Source organism: Pinus tabuliformis, chromosome 6 (assembly GCF_031772625.1).
Source record: "Pinus tabuliformis cultivar Carrire ecotype Pingquan chromosome 6, CPIR1, whole genome shotgun sequence".
NCBI classification, from domain to species: Eukaryota; Viridiplantae; Streptophyta; class Pinopsida; order Pinales; family Pinaceae; genus Pinus; species Pinus tabuliformis.
In genome coordinates, this window is record NC_142292.1 from 1776750811 (window position 1) to 1776769184 (window position 18374).

Genomic DNA, 18374 nt, shown 5'->3' on the forward strand with positions numbered 1-18374 from the left:
GTTCCCGGGCTTAGAGTGGGCATTGTCACTATCGGAGACTGTTGTGAGCACATATTTCAAGTTATTGTCTGAGTGCAGCTTCAGAGGAGTGATCAGACGGATGTCCGACCATCTTGTGACCCAAGTGTATAGGTTTATATTTGAACAAGATCCACCTTGCATATTAGAAGAAGAGATGAAGGCATTGTTAGGGATTGTAGATTGGTATGCCTCATCGGCTGGCACATTCATCAGAGTGTTTAGTGTGGAGAATCCTCCGAATGTTTTCATGTAGGAAGTAGTCTATCATATCTTAACAGGATTGATAGCTAGGCTGCAGTGGAAAATAAGGAACGTTGGCCCACTCTTCCATTGCGGATTGGGTTATACGAGATTTTGAGCATCAAGTAAGAGGATGTCGACGATGAACAGATGAAGAAATAACCGTTCAAGCTCCAAAGCTTCAACCTGTATAACCCACATTGCATTGTGAAGGATCACTACATGAGAGTTCAGTTCAATTGGATCCATGGGGCATTTCATTGGGCTGAAGAGGACTCATGGAGATACTATTACAATTCCTCCAGACCCAATGAATAGGTCATTTTTTCCATATAATGGTTAGCACAACAACATGAAGCAACATCATGGAGAACATCAGCAGTAGTAGCAGTAGTAGAGGTAGCAAAACCAAACATACCTATGCACGAAAAATGGAAGAGAAATATTGTCAACCACATGGAGGAGGAGCAAAGATGCAAGTTTCGAGAAGATCCACTTATAGAACAAGCAGCTATGGCTATTCAATAGAAAAGGCAGCAGCGTGACAAGCGAATTGCACAAAGGCAAAGGGATAAGAAGAGAATGGAAGAAGTAGAGAAGGGGTTGCATGAGTTGAGGGAGAAACTCTAGAAACAACAAGAGTTGCAGAAACATGAGAAGGAAGCACATCAGTAGCAGATATAGCAGGGAGTGCATCACATGCAGACAGACGAAGCAATGCCCATATAAGTAGTTGATTCTTCTGAATAACTAGCATCAGGTGAACAGGGTGAACCCTCGCAAGGGCAAGTCTTTGCTCATGAGATAGAATAGGCTCTTGAACAGTTGGATGTATACATGGAGCAACAGGAGTTGGAATAGTACAGTGACCTCATGCCTCACCAAAGAGAGGTCAACTCACCTGCTTCAATGCATCCAAACGATGAGCAAGTCTCGAATGACTAAGGAGGCACTGAGATCCTTGGTGGTCAATGGAAGCAGAGATGCACAACATCTCCTTTGACAAATATCATCACAAGGTTGTGTAGTCTCAAATAGTACCTACTCCGGAGGACCAAACATCTCCTGCGCAATTTGAAGAGCAAGTGATCATGATTGATGTGCACAAGCATCCAGCTACGTCGACCGACACAACTAGAGTGTATGTCGAATCCACTAGCTCAAATGTTCATTTTCTCATAGCTAAGAATGAGCGAATGGCAAAGGAACTACAGGTGGCCAAGCAGGGAGGAGACTTGGTGACAATGTCTACCCGAGCTGGACTGAAGAAGGCAATACTAGATGAAGTATTGTCCGTGGACACAGTTATCCAAGCATTGTACTCCAAGTTTGGTACCGTGCATCAAACAGTTGTTCATCTCCAGGGATGGCAACAGTGATGTGCATGAAGAGTACACATATTGAATAACATACATACTATTGTTGATAACATGCAAGCATGGATGATGAAGTATAAGCGAGCCTCACTTCACTTGCCAAAGATGATGAAGGCCAATGCAGTCGAGTTGCAAGCATGTATCAGGAGTCAAATCCAGAACTATGAAGACCTACCGCAACTCATCACTAGCATACAAGCTTCCCATGCACGAGTTTTCAAAAGCATGGAGGTTATAGTGCACACTCATGCGATCCCATCACTTGTTACCCTCACCCAAGCAAAGACCAAGAAGTAGGTCCAACAGGAGCTTGAGTCCTACTTTGACGAGTTGATGCGCACTGCCACCAACTTTGACTTACCTATCACTGCAGACATCATGCAAAAGTACATTGCTGGTTCGACCACACTAAATAAAATGATGCACATGCTCACAAATGAGTTGGACAGAGGAGCCCGAGCAGTGTACATAGATGTAATGTTGAGTCATGTCAAGTGCAAGTCAAGTGTTAAGGGTGGATGTAACAGTCATAGAGTAGGTGAAGAGTCATGAGGGTAGTTGAATGGTCACAAAGGGGAATGTCAAGGGTCACCCCACCCTTTGCTATAAATAGTCCCTCATAACTCATTGTATAGGATTTTGGTCAGCCAATCTTCTATTAAGGCTATTTTTAAGAAGGCTTGGATAGTATTGTAATGCACCTTGGCTTCTCCACTGCATGGAGCTAGTACATCTCTTTGGAGGAGCTGGCAGATGTGGCTATAACATTCCACTATTGGTTCTAGTAGGTTTACATGGATGTATTGTATGATTAGTGACTTACACTTCTTTATATAATAAGAGCCAGCACATTTTCATGCATATGTTGTTATTGTAGTTGGACTGCTCTAGTTTCTTTAATGATATATGTTGTTTAACTTACGTACTTGTGTATGAACTGATTCACATGCAATTATATGAATCTTCTTGTTAATGTGTTGCATATGTTGTTAATGTTGTCACTATCCATGTTGACTGCTCTACCAAACATTAGACAAACCTTTCACTTGAATCTTGCTATAACAACCATCACACTCGTCTCAGACTGATCCATGAGTGTTGTACATGTTATATTACCTTATATGATGTGACTTCCGCATCCGAGTGCACTACTCCACCAGAAGCTATGCCTGTCCTTTGTGTTGTGTGTTCTTAGTCGAGTTGGGACTGATCCCTTTCAACCTATAACTCACATTCACCTCCTTCCCCCTTCGAAGTGTTATAACCTCTCATACACCTTCCTTGACTCATTGCATCAGTCACACCCTTGTTGCTGACAGAGTTATTCTACTTGCCTTTGTACGACACCACAGTCAAGGCATTACCTTACGGCCCACTGTTGGGACTCCTACACCAAATGATCTATGGTCTAATTGGGACTTCTTACTGGGGATATCCCCTTGACATGTTGGAGGGTCTAGCACAGTCAACATTTTTGGTGCTAGAAGGAGGGTTTCATGACAAGCTGTGTCCTCTCATCTAGTTTTGAACCTTTGCATATCTTTCATGGAGTCTTGCACTCTTCTTCCCCTGAGGTTTTTTTCAAATTGTGAAGATGTCTCCATCTCAGGGAAGATTTTCGATCTCTTGTCCACTCACACGTATGATGGTGAAGGCAAAGTGGCCTAGACTGAGAACTTATATAACTTTATTTCATGATTTATGAGGAAGCTGAGTTTTTTTATGAACAAGCCTATCTACTGCTTGCATACACACTTCGCGAATCTCCATTTCGTTGGGTGCTCAGCCTTCCAGCTGACATCATGCACTCATTTGAGCACTTATGTGATCTCATTGAAGACACATTTTATCATTTCGATCCAGAATATCTTGACCAAAAACTGTTACAAAAATGGAGGGCTCTGCATGAATCCATTATTGATTTTTGGCAGCGCTTTCGTGACTTGCAATTTCAAGCTTCGAAGAGCTAGATGAAATTTTCTTATCTTTGGGACCAGTTCGAGTATTTCCTTAAGAAATATGCTCATCCCAAGAGGAATCTTGATATCAAGCCTCGCTCAACATTCTTCATTGATGGAACTGCATAATCTCATGTGGGAGCGGGCACTATCTCAACTGACTGTATGCCTCCCTCTCATTCAGCAGCTCCACCACTGCCCAGTGATGTTGAGGATCATGCTCACACACCTGTTCATCCTTCACACTCTCCCAACATCACTCCACTCGATTTTTGCACAGATTTGGTTGTGAGTCCTTCGAGTTCTCATATGCATTCTTTTCTTTGACCTCTGTCTTCACACTCAGGTGTTCCTCCAGATGATGTTATCTTGTGTTCGTCCATTCCAGACTCTCCACTTATTGTGAATGAGGAACAACCCACTAACGAAGTTGATGTTGCACAACCAACATGCACTATCATTCATGAAGAGTATGAGTGGGAGCTTGAACATCAACACTCGACGAAGGATGACTCCCTTCTGTCTGAGTCCCCTCCATTCTTTCCTAACCTCTTTGGTGAACCTGCCATCCATGATTTTGCATGTGTATCTTCATCCACAGATGCACCCATTATTGATCACTCGCAGGACTCACTGGATGTTAGTCCATCATTCGACAACAGAGAGGATAAGTTACTCATTAAAAATCCACTTGATCCTTCATCTGTATTTTCCAGAAACACAGAGGATGAGTTTGTTCGCTTTTCATCTACCCCTCTGTGTGATTCATCCAACCATGAGGATTCCGACCAACATCCTTAATTTTTTGATCTTGGTTGTCATGATCTCTTCACCTCATCATCTGATCATGATGTTGATTCAATCATCGTTAATCCATCTAAGCCACTGGTCCACGAATATCCATCTATTAACGAGGTGAAAACCCTACAGACCGTCGAGGCACTTCAACCTGAGCTAATGGTTATGTCAGGCCCTCGCTGTCTTGAGGTTGGTTTTGCTTCTGATCAGGAAATTGTTCAAACACTCAAGGCTCCTCATCACTGATATGATCAATCCAACACTCATATTTTACTTCCTCCACTCGAACTACACGATCCCATTGCAAATACATTGGAGGAGTCTTACATTGCAAGCACTCGTGCACGACAAAAGTTATCTTTGTTTCTTTCATTTGCTTGCATGTCACAGTCAAGAGTGTGCTTATGCTTCAAAGTTGCACGTAGTGTCACACAGCACCATGATAAGTCCACAGAATCACGAAGTGTGGTTGTATTCATTATTATATCTTTCTTGCTTGCTGGTTCGCACAACCGGGTTTCTCGCGGATCAAGACTTCACCAACATGGGTCTACCAATGTGTTGTGCCTGCATTGGAAGTATCACTTCACATGATCAGGCCCATGTACTGTTAGTGTAGGAGTAGGAGTAGTGCTTGCATTCAGTTGTTTGCTTGCATGCTTGTTTTCTTACATGATTTGTTTTCTTCTTTATTTACTTCCTTCACTTTAATTTTTTCTTCTGCTCTTGCTTTTCTTTGTTGATTGTTTGTTCATTCACTTGTTTCATTCATAGGTTAGTTTTCCATGAAGCCATGTATGACCCTTGAAGTTGTTGAGATTGCAACAAGATGATGGAGCTTAGTGAAAAGAGTCGCCTTCACTAAGTGGGCCCGCAAGCTATTTTTGGCGCAAGTCTATTTTTAGACTATGTCTATTTTTAGACATATGGATCATGTCTATGGATTGTAGGTTGCTGTTTATGGATGATTGGTTAAGTTGGGAAAAATAGATGGACTTCTATTTTTAGATCACAGCGGAGTGACTACTCAATCTAAATATAGAACAGTCAAATATTATTAGCTCATAATAATATTTGGACTATAAACTTTGTCTTATTCTCTTGGAGCACTTCAGGATGAGCTACAGATGTGGTACATGTAGATCCCAAAAGGAAATACGTGGTTACCTATGGGATGACTAATATTTGAATACAGGACTTCAGTTAGAACTCAAGTGAGTTGAGTTTAGTGGACTGGAGGTGCAGTTGATGGAGTTGTGTTTAGTTTAGCTTTGTTAAACTGGTTGTATTTAGTCTAACTAGCAAATAGACTAGAGATGAGTTGGGTGAATTAGTTATTAATTAATTCACAATTTATTAACTCATAATGCAACTATAGAATACATCAGTTAACTCAGTTGCATGTCAGTGAATGTTTAGTTCAGCAGGGACAGGTGTTAGAGGATCAGATTGCTATCAGTTGTGACTATAGTTGTGCATGATGATTTGCACAATCAGAGGGATTGAGTATGGCAATGAATTGGCCAATACCAAGAATTGTAGCTTGTGCTCACGTCCAACATAGTGTGAGTGATTCTTTGTAGGTGAAATATGAGTTTGGTAAACCATTCTCATCAGTTCTTGAGCAGGTATTGAGCTGTGGAGGCAGGCAAGTAGTGGAATAGATTTAGAAATCAGATCTGAGCTGTATCGTGTGTAACAGGTGGAGCTGATACTGGATTGCTTGTGATAAGCATTGTACTTTGTAATGTTACATGTTCTCAATCATTAATATACAGATAGTGTGGGGTTTTTAGCAAGACGCTTTCCCCGGGTTACATACTGTTAATGTGTGAATGCTCTTGATGTTTTATTGTTATTGATGCTGCTATATTGATTATCAACGTAGAGGAGCTTATGTATTGTGTATGTATTCCGCAATAGTACATGATCAGGATAATCTCTGTTGAACATGTGTTAAATTATTCAAAATTTCTACATGGTATCAGAGGTAGCTGATTTGTAGAAGAATTTCTACATGGTATCAGAGCGCTTTGATTTGTAGAAGAATTTCTACATGGTATCAGAGCTGTTGATCATCAGATCTACTATTCAGGAAGTTTTTACATTCTATTTCTTTAGGCAGAGTCTGTAATCGGGCCAGGTAGCCTCTGGATTCATCCTTCTTTTGGAAGGTGAAATATCCGGTGAATTCCCATATAGTCGATCTCTGTACGAGAAATATTGTGTTCTCACGAATATTAGATCCAAGGTGGTTGAGTTGGTTGCTGGTGGAATTCAAATTTGCAGGAGTGTTTTCTTGGTGTCAAAACTAAGATGTCTTTCACAGGATTGTGATTAGAGTATGCCCTTGAGGGTAGTATGAATTATATTGCATGGAAGGACAGGATGGAGGCAATGTTAGATGATAATGGGCTGAAGGAGTTCGTGGATGCGGATGTCCCAAAACCTACTGATGCTGCTAAAGCTGAAGCTTGGCAAAAGAAGATAGCCAAATGTCGAAGAATTCCGTTGGAGGGCGTAAGGGATCACATTGTGTCCAACCTCCATGGAAAGGCTACTCCATATTTTATGTGGAAATCATTAATAGGATTATTCCAAAGCAAGAGCGATCAGAGGATGCTGGCGCTCAAAGATAAACTCAGAAACATCAAATGCAGGAAGGGTGACAGTATGCCCAAGTATCTCACGAGGTTCACTCAGTGTCGAGATGAGCTGGGAAGTGTGGGGTTACTGTCGATGATGAGGACTTGGTGAGCTTGGCTCTCCTTGGTCTTCTGAAGAGTTGGCATTCCTATAAGGACTCTATCAATGGTCGGGAGAAATTTCCAGGATGGAAAGACTGTGGTCAGATCTTGTGCAGGAGAAGATCAGGCGGAGTACCAGGGACGGATCTTCGTTAAAGGGAGACGATGAAGAGAATTGCGCTTTGGCTGCCAAAGCAAAGAAAGGGAAGAGCAAGAAAGCTTCTTAGTCTGGTGCGAAAGGCAAGAAGCAGGACATATCCAAGGTGAAGTGTTTTCATTGTCACCAACACGGACACTATGCCACAAATTGTCCGTAGAAGAAGAAGAACAAGCAAGTTGCTGGATCTGCAGGGGGAGAGGCCTTAGCCTCAGAAGCTTGATTTTTCATTGATCGCATGCTTCGTTTCAAGCTGATCTCAGTGTGGTTCATGGACATGTCAGGCGGAAAGATTCGAAGTGCGGACACAACCAACCTCCCTAGGAGCCTCAAGACTCTCTAGTGACAAACAAGACAAACGAGAGCAATGTCTTCTAAACATGCATTTACTGTTGGAAATAATACTGAGAGGGGGGGGAATCAGTATTATCAAGCAATTTACCAAATCTTTTATTTGATTCTTTTGAATTCATTCTTGCAATCACTCCATTTTGCTGAGGCATGTTCTAGCTGTAGAGAATTCTCTCCTTATCCCATGTTCATCACAGAAATCGAAAAATTCATTTGAAGTAAATTCCCCACCTCTGTCAGATCTGAGGCACTTAATTTTGTGACCTGATTCATTTTCAGCCGCAGGCTTTGAACCTGCAGAGATTTTTCGAATGCTTCATCTTTGTGCTTCATAAGAGCTAACCAAACAAACCTGGAGAAAATGTCAATAAATAATATCAAGTATTCCTCTACAGATCTCAGGTGTTCTTTTTCTGAAATAACCCACATACATCTGTATGTACTAGCTCAAGAGGCATGCTAGCTGATCCTTCTTTCTCTGGAAAGTTAGTTCTGGTTTGTTTTCCAAACTGACATGATCTGCATATGGTGTTGTCAGGAATTTTGATATCTGGAAGATCGCGAACTGCCTGATATTTGCAAGCTTTCCTTATTTGTGAGAAGCTTAGATGTCCCAACCTTCGATGCCATAACCAGTGCTCTTCATTCTTGCTTAGATAGCATTGTTGTTGTCCTTCATCAAATATGTATAGATTATTTGGAGTTCTCTTTCCTTTGAGAACTGTTTTACCTGTATCAAGATCACGAACAAGAGATCCATTTGATCTGAATATAACCTCGGTTCTTTGATCACACATCTGGCTGACACTTAGTAGATTATGCTTCAATCCATCAACAAACAAAACATTTCCAGCCTTAACATCTTCTTTTAAAGGAGCAATACCTTTTCCTTTTATATTGCAGGAGTATCATTTCCAAAAGAGACTTTCTTTCCCTTTTCTAAATTAGAATAAGACTCAAGTTTTTCTTTATCACCTGTCATATGCTTCGAACATCCACTGTCAATGTACCATAGATTTTCTTGTCCTTCTGCATAAAATGCTATCCCACATCTTTCTGTTTGAGGTTCCTTTATTCTCCATGTTTTGGCGCCTGAGGCTTGTTCCTTTTTCTGCTCTTGTCCCCCTTTCTTTCGGCAACCTGCTTCTGCATTCAAAGTCTTTATGTCCAAAATTATTGCAAATAGAACATTCAACTTCATTTTCAAGAGCTGAAAAGTTGTTATAGGTCCTTTTTGTAATCCCTGTCATACTTCTTTGTTTTTGAGCTTCCCTAGTCATGATTGTTTTATACGCAACACATTGAGCTGCTTTGTGACCAAAGTTATGGCAAGAAAAGCATGGGCCATTGAAGAAGCTTCTGCGATTATTGGATCTACCAGCCAACTGATTGTAATTTCTATTTTCATCTATTCTTGAACCAAATTGAGAAGATTTTACCTGTGGCTGGTTGTGGCTTTTGTTCACCCTTAAGCTGGATTGCCCCTGATAGTTTCTGCTTGACATTTGTCCTGCTTTACCTGATGATCTTCCAAGTGCTCTTGCTCATTTCTTCTTGCTGCATCAAGATAACTTTTTGAAGTGGATGCTTGAGAAGTTTCTCCATTATAGCCCAAACCTGTCTTATTTAGTGGAGACCGCTGCACACTGATAATCTCATCCAAAGTTTCTTTTCCTTTGACAAACTTGAGATTAATAGTTTTTGTTTTCTCAATTTCTTTTCTAAGACCAACAATTTCACCTTCTAATTTTTCAAGATTCTTTTCCTTTTCATCAATTTGGAATTGTAGAGTATCAATAATCATGTTCTTTTCTTCTATGCATCTCTTGAGTCTAGTAATTTCATCATAAAGGTTATCCACATCTACAGCATCCTCATAATCATCATCTTCAAATGCCATTAACACCTATATTTATTACCTTGTTCATCTTCATCACTGTTTGATAAGCCATCACTATCTTCATGGGTGTAGTAGCTTTTCTTGCTTTGTTTCTTGTTCCATCTAAATGGTTCCTTTCCTTTATCCTTATAAGAGCATTTTGCAGCATAATGACCTACTCTTCCACAAGCAAAGCATTTGAAAGGTAGCTTACCTCTTGAACCTTCCAGAACCTCTTTGAAGATTTCTGACAAAATTTGATTCTTCTTCCTCTTCTTCTGGATCATGGCTTGCTTCATAGTAATCTTCTTTGCCTGATGCTTTAAAAGCAGCCTCCCTTCTGTCTGATGGTCCTCCCTTTCTCATTTCATAAGCAGTTAGAATTCCATGTAGCTGAGACATAGTAAGAACACGGAGATTTTCTTTTCTTCTATTGCAGATACTTTGGATTCAAACTTGGGGGATAATGATCTTAGAATCTTTTGAACTACTAGAGACTCCTTTACTTCTTCACCCAAATTTTTCATACAATTTACAATCTCATCTACCCGAAGAAAATAATTAGCCACACTTTCATCATTATACATCTTGAGAGTCTCATATTGAATTCTGAGAGTTTGAAGTTTGGCTTGTTTTACCTGTTCATCTCCTTCATAGCTTGTGATCATTTTGTCCCATATTTCTTTTGCTGATTTGAAGTGCATTACCTTCATGAATTCTGTTTGGGATATACTTCCTAATAGAGTACTGACTGCTTTTGCATTTGTTTCATACTTCTTTTTCTCAGCTGGATCTGTAGGAGTAGCTGAAGGAAAAGCATAGCCTGTTTCTACAATGTCCCAAACTTCAGTACCAAGAGATTGAAGATATGCAGTAACTCTTACCTTCCAATAATTGAAGTTTGTCCCATCAAAAACTGGTGGCCTGATTGATGCTTCTCTCTCGTAGTTGCTCATGATGAACGATCTACCTTCAAGCGATCAAGCTTTTCTGAAGGACCTGCTCTGATACCAATTGTTGGAAATAATACTGAGAGGGGGGGTGAATCAGTATTATCAAGCAATTTACCAAATCTTCCTTATTTGATCTTTTGAATTATTCTTGCATATCAGTACCATAAAATAATGAGCATGAATAAAGAAAATAGACAGTCACACCAAAGAACACAAGATGTAAGGTGGAAACCCAATGCGGGAGAAAACCACCTGCTGCAATATGTCTCTATCTTCTTTCAAGAAATTCTTTTACAATGATTTTGTACTGGTGCAGTCCTTTACCAGCACGCAGGCTGCAACCTGCAGAGAGCTACAAACTCTCTCTCGTTTTCCAGTCTCTAAGGGAGCTACAACCCCCTACTTCTTTTCATGAAGAATCAAATGATCAACAAGTATACAACAGATACAGTCCACTACAATATCAGATCAGTAATTACAGAAATAACCCAGAAACACCTTATGAACAGAAATATACAGTCAACAGATCATCTTAAGACAGGGACGCATATTTTCTTTCTGTGACCTGCGACTGGACGCAGTCTACCTTCCACTGTTCTGCGTGCCGACGCACTGTTCCTCTATGCTTTGCTGTGACCGGCGCACCCAGAAACACTATCGCGCCGCGTCTTTTGCTTCAGAGACGCACCCAATAACACAGTCACGCCGCGTCCTTTGCCTCCGAGACGCACCTGAGCCTTTACTGTACTGCGTCCCGGCGCACTTTCCCTTCACTGAACCTGCGTCCCTTCAGATATAAAAGATATGAGGACTTCAGAACCAACCCAAACACTCAGATCCACAGATCTGATCATGCGCCATAGAGATCACAGTCCATTAGAAGATTCGCCTTCATAGATCTGGACTAGATCTCACCAAAAGATATTCAACCAAGATGATGCTTAATCCAAATGAACTCCTTTGCTTTATATAGGCAAGCTTCTCCCCAAAACATGGAACAAAACCACGAGCCGACACCATAGAAACACAAAACCGTCGGCTAGATACCACACAAGAAACCCCCACGTGCTTTTCTCTGCCTTGAAATGTGTGCACTGGGCGGACGCACCTCCTGAACGGCTGGCCTGCGTCCCTGGACGCGGGTTCTGTATGGTATATCTGCGGGGACGCACTTGCTGAACATATTTCCTGCGTCCTTCTTGATTTATCACCTGAATGGGTTTGCCATCAAGGACAACACCTGAATCATAATGCCAACATTTACTATATAAGAAATCAAAAATTTAGATCCTACCTGTAGTCCAACGCTGTTGTAGTAGTCTAGCCTCACTGATCCGGATGAGCTCCTCCTTCACTTCGAAACCTGCATTCACTAACAATCAAACGATTAAATAGCACTTGATAATCTCATAAAATAAAACATATTTAACACATAGACCAAGGAGTACATGAAATAACTCATAAATAACAAGTTATTGAGAAGAATGGACTCATTTGCATTAATAGGAAACAAAAGGAACAATTACAACCTGAGCCTTGGTGTTGTGCAAGTCCCTCCCAGGGTCCATCAAGAGTTCTCCTTTACTTTGACAAAGCTCACCCACTTCCAAATAGAACAAGCAAAGATGGCAATCTCTCCTCACAAGCTTCTAAATGGGAGTCCTAATTCCAGCAGCATCTACCCTTAGAAATGTTTAGCTTCCAACCTCTCCTCCTTCTGGCCCAATGCCTGTATTTATAGTGCTCAAGAGGAAGTTATTCAGGTCCACCATCAATGGGATAATCCCCTCTTTGGATGGGATAGCTCCCTTATTGATGGGATAAGTTCCTCTTTGGTAGGGGTACATGAACCATCTGGAGGCGCTCAATACACGTCGAACAACCTTCTAGAATGCTCTAGAAATGACCACAAGTAACTTTTTAAAGATGAAACTTGCGCATTTTGACCTTTACAGGGGTACGCACCTGCCCCTTTACATACAGAGCGTACAAGTACGCAGCTTTTGTGAACATTAGGTGCGTATCCGCAGGTAAGGTTGAGAGAACCTGCGTACCCAGAGATAAATACATTTATAAAGACTTTCTCTCTTTTTGGAGTTTGACATGGAGAGCAGAGGCATAAGACTTGCCCAGGAGGATAGCATGACTGTTGATAGAGCCATACTAACTGTAAATAGTCATGGTGACATTTTTTAGTGTAACAGATTGCCCCCTAAAGTGCGAAGCCTGTAGTAGATTAGGGTTTTGTATTATCTAGGAAGGGTGAAGCGCTTTATCATTTCAAGGATTATCTCGTGGAGAGCCTGGTCAGAACCTGCAATTTTCAACACAAAATACATGTATAAGATTATATCATCACTGAGGTAGGCATTCCCATACTCAGATCAAAACTTTAACTAACAGACTAACTACTCTGATACAGGAATGATCTTGCAGTACATCATAATCATAGACTTTTGTAGACACAGTATGGGCGCAGCCATCTGTTTATGATTAGTCTACTTAGATAATGAATACAAAACTCCTCGCAGCCTGGATGGTGGAAACTAGATCCAGGGTCTTCATTTCTACTTCCCGAATTGGTACGATTCTAGCCATGCGAATAAATGAGTTGATGTCGAACATGGTAGAAACCACTTGATTACCAGTCGATGATGTAAACTGTTAACAAGTGTGAGAGAGACCACCAGTAATGTCAATGGTTCTCAAAGTACCCAGTACAATCCATGAGATGTGAATGAATGAGTTGATGTCGAACATTTCACGGAATCCTTCGATCGAAAGTCAATGATGTAAACTGACGTCAAAGGCGAGAAACCTGCCATTGATGCATGCAGACTTCAAGGTACTGACGATTTCTAAGTCATCTCTCTAGATAATGTGCTGATGTCGATAGAAAGCGACCCGTTGCAGGCAAGCCCACAACACGAAATCATTGTTCAAGTTGAAGAAATGTTGCTGTAAGGACTGACTCAGGGATGGTCAAATGGATGACAAGTATTTTGCAGATGAAAGTTTTGCTTGCAGACCTCTTGAACACATAACGACACAACAGATGGCTTGGTGATAAATGACTCAAAGTTAATCCCCGGAACCCGGCTGAAGACTTTCAAAGTGGTTTGATCAACTGTGAGGTAAAGGATTTCCCAACCCAGGTGAATGAAAAGTGTCGTGTTCAAGAGTGGTAATAAAGTTTCTTCTGAGACAAAAGATAACAAATAGGCTCATTCTTCTCTCTTTTCCCCCACCATTTCTGGCAAGTACCTCTTTATTTTTAACAAGCTTGAGGAGGATAACATATGCTTGATTATAAGCTCATCCTTCGGATGAGTCCAACCTAGTTTTGATTCGAACCCTAGGAAGGAGTGGTTCGTTCCTGTTTGTAATTGAACAGGTCCTTTACTGTGAAATTTTAACGAGCCCAGTATAGGAGAAACTCGGCGTTTTTCAATTTTAGAGAGTCTGAAAAACTTAAGAAGACTCCAGGTTGAACTTTTTCGTAAATTTGTGTCCCCCAAGCCCGAAAAAGTATAAAATAATACCTGGGAGAACCGCTTGATCTTGCGACCAAGGAGTACTTTCATGATTAGTGTCTCTGACCTGAAAAGTAAAAAGCGATCAAGGACACGTCGTTTTATTTCCGTATCGAGTTTGAAACGACAAAAACCCGGCAATCTTTTCCTGATTTTACGGTCAGAAAAGAGCTATAAGGGGACCGTCTTTTAATTCCGTTTTAACGAGTGTAAAAGAAACGCTCGGCAATCTTTTCATATTTTAGGAGTCAGAAAAGAGCTTAAAAGATGACTCTGACGTGAAAAATGATAATTTACCCTAAAGTCCCTTTGTCCTGCACAAAAACAACACATTACTCATACCTGTTTAAGATGGGCAAAAATACATTGAAAAATGTCCTTTCATGGTGAAAAATAAACAAATTTAGCATTCATTCATCCAAAAAACCTATAAAAAGACTTTTTACCATGTCATTTTTACCATTTTACTGTTGAGGTTGAGAAAAGGGCTTTTGACAAGAAACTTCCCGTGGAGATTGCGGAGAATCCGACCGTCAGAATCGAACGCCGTTTCACCAGGTATTCTACAACACCCCTCTCTTGTTTTCCATCCGTTTAGAATTCATTTTTAAGCTTTTATTTGATTTTTTGGGGGTTTGGGGTTTCAAATGCGCCCTTCGGGGTACGCAGGTCATGCACTGCTGACCTGCGTACCCCGATATTTTCCCAATGGGAAAATTACGGGGTGTACGCACCCGGCCTTAAGGGAAGCTGCGTCCGGGCGCTCTGTCCCTAAAGGCGGGGTGCGTACCCCGCAAAACACAAATTGAAACCCTTACCTCCAAAATAGACCAAAATTTTTAAATTTTATGGATTCTAACTGATGTTTTATGATGTGCAGGGAGCACACCATGCTTGATTGGCGTGAAAGAGAGCACGAGGACGTTGATTTGGCCGCAATAGGTCATCAACCTTCCATTGATGCATTAAAAGCATGCGGACTGTACAAATACTGGGCCATACCTGGCATGAGGGGCCAGGTGCCTTTTCTTGAGTGGCTGGTTGAAAGGTGGAACATTCAGGAGCAATGTTTCTACATCGGAGAGCACCAGCTCGAGATAGAGCCCTCCGACATATATTTTCTCACTGGCTTGCCTAACAGGGGCGAGCAACTTTCTCTATTCGGGACTAGGCCGGGTGGCCAATCCCTTGCTAGTCTCCGGCTAGAGTGGTGCAACAACCAAAACCATGAGAAGGGGATAGAAATCAAGTACATATCCCGACCTGAACTTATGGTGATAGCCTTTACTGTTACCAGACTTTGCGGCGCGGCCGCTTTGCACAAGCCACCGGGTCCCAAATGCGGATGGCTATAGACTGTTTCCAAGGCACCATTTTCAACTGGTGTGATGCTGTGTTGGCTAATTTGAAGGGCCAACTAACCAGGGCAAAGAGAGGACAACTGAAGACCTTTGGATATGGGCCTTTAGTTGTGAGCTTTGCCCTAGAGAGAGTTCCAATGCTGATCCCCCAGCATCTTACAGTTCCAGTTGGGGCTCCTCGGGAGCCTAAGTTGACGAGATGGGTTGCGGTAATGGCCCGGCATCCTGATGAGGGCGCAGCAGTTGTTCGATTTCCTGATGGTTACTTTCACTGGCTAGAGAGCCAGGTCTTTGCTATTCAGGACTTTCCTTATGCCGGAATGGATTTTCGGAATGATCCGGACATGGTTCTTCCACAGGGAGAACAATGGGACGACAGAGGTATTTCATTTTTCACAAGTTTTCAAATTATGTATTTTTTTTGTTTTTATATATCGCCTCAAAACTGACAGCACAAATTTTCAAAATGCAGATGTAGGTCCACGGCGTCCAGCCAACCTCCGGGCTTTTGAGAGGAGAGTACCAGCTGTACCAGCACCAGCCCCACAGGATGCGGCCGCAGAGACCTTAGCCGAGCTGGAACAGGATCTAGAGCGTCTGACGGCGGATATACCAGAGACCACCATAGATGACATTCCTATTCGACTTCAGCGCTATGTGGTCGCAGTCCCAGGACCTTTTAGGAGGTTCTTGTGTAGGGTAGCGCGGGCAGTGGTCTCGTATAGAGAGCACCACCAGTGATTGGCTAGTCACTTTTGTAGACACATATGACATTTTTGGTTTTTTGTACTTATCATTTTTGCCGATCATAAGGTGTTTTTCAACCTATGATCGAAGACGATGTATATTTTTTGACACACTCCTATCTATATATATATCATTATTACCGGCTTATCTTGTTTAACATATGTGATGAAATGTTTTTAAATTTACTTGCATGATTATCGTAAATGTCTGTCCAACATTCGAGAAGCAATTGCATCTGCTAATGTATTTAAAGACCTTGGAATATGCTGATATTCAATGTAATCAAATTCACGTTCCAAGAGACGCACTCTCAAAAACAACCTTAATAACACAGGATTTCTAATGGCATATACTCTATTAAGCTGTAATACAACAAGTTCAGAATCTAACCTCACTATCAAACGTCGAATTCCAAATGAAATAGATTCAGATAATAATTCAACCACTGCACTGTATTCTGCAATGTTGTTCGTCGTTTGACCGAGGCTTACCCCATGCATAGAAACTAACTCGTCAGAGGGCGAATAGATAACCCAAGCTGCGGAAGAGATATTCCGTGTACTACGACAAGCACCATCAGCAAATCCAATGTATGTTTGGAGAGGCGTCGACATCTGCAATATCAAGAGTAAAACCAAGATAAGCCAGAATAACGACGAAAAACACACTTTCTAAGCTAAGCACACTATCTAAACTAACAAACATACTAGCTAGAAAGAAAACCTAACCTAACTAAAATTCTCCATACCCACCATTTAAGCATAATACCTCTTTAGGTAAAGTCCATTTCTGGGTTTACCCAAAGAGTCCCCATCAAAATCTACCAGCTCATAGGCCCCTTTTGCTAGCTTTCGCTTTACAATGTAGGGTCCATGCCACATAGGAACGAATTTTCCAGCACCTAGCTTATCGTTAGCTTGATCATATAATAGCACTAGGTCTCCCTCCGAAAAACTTCGAGGGGTCACATTTCTATCATACTGAGCTTTCATTCGCTTCGCGTGAGTCTCGATTGCCAATGCAGCGTCACGTCGAGTCTCATCTAATTTAGCTAAGTATAATAAACGTTTCTCCTCTTCGGAAGTAGCTGGGAGTAATTCGACAGCCATTTGAAGTGATGGGATTTCGCATTCAATGGGTAACACAGCTTCCAAGCCATAAACTAGCTGGAAAGGAGTGAACCCTGTTGAAGTTTTCACTGAGGTTCGGTATGCCCATAGCGCTGAAAATAACATGTTGTGCCAATTCGACCGATGAATACCAATGGTTCGTCGGATCATGATAACCAGAACTTTGTTGATAGACTCAACCAAACCGTTGGCTTGCGGATAATAAGGAGTAGAGCTATCGTGGCGCAAACCAAGCTGGCTTGTAAGCTCAGTCATCATGATGTTTCGAAAATGGCTCCCATGGTCAGTGATGATTGCTTGTGGGACACCAAACCTAGTTATAATATGATTGAATACGAAAACTGCAGCTGTTTTGCCGCTTGCGTCGAATGTAGGCATCGCCTCGGCCCATTTAGTAAAATAATCAACCGCGAGGATGATATACGCATGCCCCCCGGCCGAGTGAGGGTTACAAGTAATAAAATCGATACCCCATTTGGCGAATGGACCAACGGCAATTATAGGGTGGAGAGGAGCAGGTGGTGCGCGCATCTTGCGATCAAACACTTGACAGTTGTGGCACTTCCGGACCGCAATGATACAATCTTTAAACATGGACGGCCAGAAATAGCCAGCGCGCAACACCTTCTGAGCTGTGGCATACCCAGACATATGACCGCCACATGCTCCAGAGTGACAATCATTCAAAACCCTCTCAGCCTCTTCGTGAGTTAAACAACGTCGAAAAACTAAGTCTGCCCCCCGGCGATAAAGTGTATCTCCAATAATTTTGTATTGCTGGGATTGAAACCGAATTTTTCGACGTTCCGACTTTGAAGCTTCAGGCCGAAAGGTTTGGGTTTGGAGATAGATGATTATATCCCCGTACCACGGATCTAAAGTACTGATAAGAAACAAAGATTCGTCCGCAATGGACTCCTCTGCCACAGTTTCTGTGTCAGCACGCGGGAAATCACACATCAATTCCGCAAAAACTAAGGATTTCTTAGACTTGGACTTCTCGAACTCCAAGTCGAACTCTTGCAGGATAACGATCCATTTAGAGTACTTGCCCCCTAGCAGTTGTTTTGTCAAAATATAAATCATAGGGTTGCAATCCGAAATAACTGTAGTTTTACGGAGA